Below are 6327 nucleotides of genomic sequence, written 5' to 3'. Positions count from 1 at the left end.
GAGTTACTGCAGGAACGCAGCTGGTCCGTCTGCCCACGTGCCAGCCTGTGCATGCACTGGCAACTGAAGAACACCATCGTGTCCTTGCCTGTTGGAGATCCCTTGTCAAAGGATGTTTAGTAAACAGAGATTGTCTCCATTGCTATCAAAATGCCTCTTTTCAGTGAATGACAAGTATGTGAAACATATGTGTAAAGTAAACAGTAACAATTAGCACTGGTCATGCAAGGAAATGATGCTAAAGGACATCTGCTTTGGCTGAGGTTTCTGACAGAGTTGAGATGCTTGATTTCATTGAAGGATGAGGTTTCACGAGACAGCAAACTTGACTTTAGGGCAGTTCCTCATAGACCAAAACCATCATGGCTAGGTCACGTAAAGTGCTGAACCTATACCAGCTCACTCTGCTGGCTAGAATTTATTAAAAACATACAGAAGGATCATCCCACTGTGGCAGACTTCATGACAAATTAGGCAATCTTTGTCTGAGCCCTCTAACTTATGGCAGATATAACACAAGGTGGAATAGCAGGAAGTATCAGAGTGGAATAAATTGTTATTATTGGTTCTACATAAACTGCCAAAAAATGATAACTCTGAATCCTCTCCTGACTGTGCCTCGTCTGTCCTGCCAGGTGATCTGGAGTGCCCAGATCCCAGTAGCAGTAGTACAGTGAATGCAGTATCATGACTTTATTTTTCATTTCATGCAAGGATTGCAATAGCAATTTTTAGGATTTTACCACCTTCTACAATTTTTACTGTAGTCAGTCAGCACAGGCAGACAAGAGCTAAGAACACCCAGCTGAGAAACAAAAGGTTCACACCTATACATCTAATGAGCGTCACTAAGGAGGGCAGTAGTAGTAGCAGTGGTGTCTGACTATAAATGGGAAACGGGAGAAATTACTTGCTCAAAATCACTTGCAAAAGCAGTGGCAGACCTAGGTTGTTTTGGTTTTTTTTTTTTTAAAAAAAAAAAGAATAGGCAGGTCTCCTGATCATCAACATAATGCTTTGGCTACCTGGTCACTGCATTTGTTTCTCAGCCCATGTACTTTGAAAGCTGTGGTTTGCCAGTTGGGACTGTACGGTAACCATCTTGAGTCGTGACTACTGGGCAAGTCCTGCTGCAGACCCCAGTGCAATTTTTTCAAGGACAAGCAAAGACTAAAATACTCAGTTGGCTAAAATTGCACTTCCTAAACATGGCCTCCTGCGGTTCATATTTCTGGAAGTCAAATAAGCTGTTTTCTCACACACAAATGACAAATTCAGCCTGTGAACTCTACATTAATGCTGCAGATAATTAGTGCTAAAATACCTATGCCTCTCCCAGAGTCTGCTGTTACACTGGACAGACAACTGTGTGATTCCACGGATAGTTCTGTTAAATAAATAACGATTTACTCAGTGGAGAATGAAACGGGAATTAAACCTCTCTGGCCACCATGTCAACTCTGCAAGGCTGGGAGCAGGGCGGCAGGTAGGAACATGAGACTGCAGTTGATGTCACGGCTAGCAGGGAACACTGCCTGGTGAGCCCTCCGGCCGAGGCTGGAATCTGGATGCCAGGGCTGACTGCAAATGGGTGGCCATCTGCGGAGGGGAGCTATCACTTTGCACAGCACAGAGGGGTAACAAATGAAGTGCCTGGGAGTGTGAAGGCAGACACACAAGGGGAGCTCAGATGCACTAACCGAACTGGAGAAAGACGGGTCCCTTACAGGGCAGTGCCACATACCTTGTGAAACCTGCTGCTGAACCTCAGCCTGCAAGCACAGAACGGCTTGTCAAGAACAGCTTGTCACAGGCTAAAAGTTCGGAGCCTGTCTCAGGGTTTGGCCATCTCATCTTCCTCTCAGCCTTGCTATGCTCATGTAATGTTAAATGAACTGCACTCTCCCTTGTTAATACTTCAGGAATCATCAGCTTTTTTTTTTTTTTTGGTAATATCAAGCTATGTGCATATCCGGATGCCTTAACTAAAATGCTGAAACTTGTGATTGGGTAAGATTTTTACAGTCATTTTCCCCAAAGTCCTGAAAATTTCTATTTGTGGAGCAGAGCACAAACACATTTCATGAGCATTTCTATTTTCTAGAGAAAATGCTTGACACTATACTAGGGTTTAAAACCAGATTGCGTTATTATCTACATGGATGATGATTTCCCCTCTGTGGCAAAAGGTACATTGTACCTCATGCCAGCAGCACAAAACAGCTGACAACTGACACAATGTCCCATCCTTTTGCGTGGCCCAATCTGCCCCATAATCTAAGAAATTAATTTGACACTCTGTTCTGTCTCAGCATGTGCTAAACAATATTTTGATGTTAAACATACTGAGTTTTTAGTATATTACGAAGAGAATCAACGTGCAGAGGAACACAACATCAAGATACTACTCAATTCCATTTTAAGATGTGTTACTTGACTTTTTAAAAAATGATGCTGGCTAGTCATTGGTGCTTATGCCAATGGGAGCAAACCCAGAAGTTACCTGGAACTTGGAGAACTAAGTCTTACTCGTGCTGATTTTGAAGTTTTAGCCTGTAGTTCCGTGGCAGGCTGGGTTTGCCTGCCAGGTTGGCCAAGTGTGTGCCCAGGCTCCCTACCCCCTCCCCTGACACCAGCCCCTCCATCGGTTTAACGACATGGGTCACAGAAACCCTCCGCAAACGAGAGAAACAAGAGACTTGGCTCAGTTTGGAGCAGCAAACTGCAGCAGGGACGTGGCAGTAAGAATTCAGGGAGATGAACAGGGGTTGTACATCCTTGAGCTGACTGTGCTGCCAATGTCAGAATATTGTCCAAATGGGGTTTCACACTTCACGTACATTGAAAACTCCAGGCTTTTAACATAAAAGAAATCAATGAAACCAAGACCCACACAGCACAAATGGAGAGTATTTGACAGAAGTTCTACAAACAAAGCAGCTAGTGAAATAAACCCACTTCAGTGATTTCTGTTCAAGAGATTTAGGTAGAACCAAAGTTCTGGGATTATCCAATGCTACAGCCACCTCCTGTAGAAGTTTTACGATCCTTCGCAATGTGCTATAATACAGGAACCCTCTCAGGAGAACAAGCAAGCCATCTACAGTACGAAGGGTTGATGGTTCAGGGCAGACACATTTTCCATTGATCAATGATTTTATAAGTAACCCCTTGGAAAAGCCCTCCTTGTTTTTGGTCACTCAGGACTAAACAGCACTAAGGCACGACAGAACAGTACTGTACTCTCTGCTGAGACCGTATTTGGGATAATACAATTTTGACCACTTAACATAATCTTGAAATATTAGTTGGGCTCTGTGGTTTTTTTTCCATTTGCTGATTGCCCCATAATTGCAATGCTAAGAAACCACTCCAAACTTCCTGCATTGTAGTGCAAAATCAACAAGAGGAACAGAATTAACCAGCTGCTTTGGGCTGCCTCCAGGGATCAGAAATTTTCCATAGAGAATGGAGCGATTTCTGTGCATTTTATATAGTAGACAATGTAGCTGGACTATTACAGTGCTCTATACTGATCCCCACCTCTCTTCATATAGTCTAAAGCCCTGAAAGAAAGTTTTCATTTCCACGTACTTCGAAGGATAATAAACAGATGATGTTGATTTATTAATACACTACAAAGCTTAATACAAGGTGTAGTTACCCACATTGTGTGGTAGAAGCTTTTAAGGCACCTATGAGGGCTAAGCTGTAAAAGCCAAGTTTTCCAGTGGAAAGGATGATTCAGCTGCCAAGATCTGGGAACATGAGGGTGTACTGATAAAGACAATGCTGAAATATTCAAGGCCAAGGAAGATAATTAGTCAGAAAGGATTGCTGCAGCATTTGGTAAGAAAAAAACATTTGCAGGCTACGTTCCACAGAAGACAGCACTCCCTCCCACTGCCATCCACCAAGCTGAAAGAGGAGACGTGATTTCTCCTCAGCTGGGAGGGCTTTTTTTCATGTCAGCGAGGTTGTAGCTATATCCTGCTATGGACAACACCCTAAAAAGGAACAGACCTTTCTGAGGGAATGGGTAATTAAAGATTTACAGATTATTGCAACCTTGAAAGGATAACACAAGATTAAGGAACTGTGTTGCATGCTTTAGAAAGGAAAAGATAGGGCCAGGAAGAATGTAAAAGAAATCCAAGAGGAGAGTCATCAATTTTTAACTTGCAAAGAAGTAATCAATTTTCAGCAAAGAAGATTTTGATAGTACATGAGACAACCTATCTGGATGGATAGTTAAGCACAGAAAGAGGCATCTGAAGAACCTGTTTTAACCTGAGTTGGTGAAGGATGCATTAGATCTTGTTTGCAAGGCTGAGAGGGCTGACTATAGGAGCAGCAAGGAGGGACTAAAAGTGGGATTAAGCGAATATTAAAATAATGAAACATCTCAAGTAGAGCACATTCTTTCTTGCCATTCTTCTTTTTTTTTTTCCTCCAGGGAGGCAGCAGCAGGATGTGGTCACTGAGCCCAGGTCTTTGTGCCCTTCTGGCATGTTGCTCAGCAGGCGAGAAGCAAGGTCTCGCATATCCCTAGTACAGCATCAGGAGCCACCGACACCTCATGGCATCACTGAACAGGCTGAGAGCTGTTCTTGCACCTTCCTGCTTCCCATCCAGCCTTCCAGGTGTCTTTTTTAATTTTCTTAGCAGTCCCCTTGTACTAAGGCTAGGCTATGGCCTTACAGACATAAAACTGAACAGGATTTCATCAATAAAAAGTCCCTTGCTTGGTATGCACCTTAGTCATGACCCAAGTCAGTTTAGGGAGCAACTACAGCCCTTCCCACCCTTACACAGGCAAGTCACTCAGCACTTGGGTGGCAGTATTACCACTTATTTCCCCTCCTGAAGTTGTCCACCTGGCTTCTATTTTATTAATAAACTCATTCTTGAAAAGCACTTAAGACTGCAGAAAATCCAAACAGTTCAGGAGACATTACATACACACCAAGCATTTAGTAGTCACGTCACTGTTTGAGGGAACCAAGTCCCACAGTAAGACATCTGGAAAGCCAAACATGCTTAGCAAAAGGAAGCTTTTTCCAAACTAGCACTTGGGAAACTAAAGCTGTAAAAGGCTCTGCTGTTTACAGAGAAGGGTGGGATGGGGTGGGGGTGTGTGCGGGGGAAAAAAAAAAAAAGTTTGATCATGAAAGACATTAGGAAAGATGCAGAGGGCATGTGAAGGCAGAAACCCCTGTCAGCTTCTTTCTTAAGACTCCTGTTATCCATGTAAAGCAATTAAGAGCTGTGCTTTACAATGAAGTTGCCTTCAGGTAGCCTGAATCCCAGCTCCTTAGTGAAAATGAAGTTACAACCTTCTTGTGTCCGTCCGTCCCCCCCCCCCCCCCCCCCCGCCAGCCCCGTCTCACAGCTGCACTCCAAGGCAGACATCCCCCATGATGTTTCTCTCCTTCCCTCACCGCTCCGTTCTCAACAAGTCTGCAAGATGCTGCAAATGTTCCCATCACCCTGTGCAGGAAAATACGCATCCTGGAGCTCTGTCACACACACGTACTTTCACACGAAGTTACCGGTACCAAATGCCTTCATCTTTGCAACTGAATACTTCCTACCGCCAGCTGTGGGAGACACCAGGGAGGCCAAAAAAGTAATCTTTGTGCCTGGCAACTCAAATGAAATTTAGATAGATTATCAGAAGGTCTGACTTCTTAAGAGTAAGCATCAGAAAGTTTACCTCAACAGGGGGACACTGTAACTAGCTCACTTAAGGCAGAGGAGATGGTATGACTAGATCTTGTAGCAAGTCAACAGACCACGATGATGGACAAGAGCAAGGAGACCCCGTTTGCATGGCCACTCCAGTACGAGTTCAGTATACTTGAAGAGAGTCTTACTAAATGTGATACGCTAAAGCTGTCAGGACATGGGTTACAGAATAAGAGGAAGATTTCCACCAAAAGCACAAGAATCAAGTTATTTAAGAGGTTACAAAACCAATATTTTATTGCTTTAAAATCCATTGTGTAAAGGTTTTGTGGCAGGTGCAACTTTAAGGGGTTAAAAGAGTCATAATATATTTACTTAATTTAGATCGCTAAAAAAAAAAAGGCAAAAATTTAAAAGTTACAAGGACTAAAAGAGGTCTGCCTTTAGTCTTATTTTCCCTCCATTTAATTCTGTAGAGGAAATTTTAATTTGATCAAAGATGAAATATTCAATGGCATTCAAAACCAAAAGAATAAAGACAAGATTAGTCCAGGGAAACTATTAATGCAGGCAAATGTTTTTTTCCTCTTCAAACCCCTGCCAAGTAACTTCAAAATTGTTTTGATATTATTCTGGATA

Source organism: Falco rusticolus, chromosome 5, assembly GCF_015220075.1.
Source record: "Falco rusticolus isolate bFalRus1 chromosome 5, bFalRus1.pri, whole genome shotgun sequence".
Lineage (NCBI taxonomy): Eukaryota > Metazoa > Chordata > Aves > Falconiformes > Falconidae > Falco > Falco rusticolus.
The sequence above is the reverse complement of the archived record's forward strand: the minus strand, read 5'-3'. Positions refer to the sequence as shown.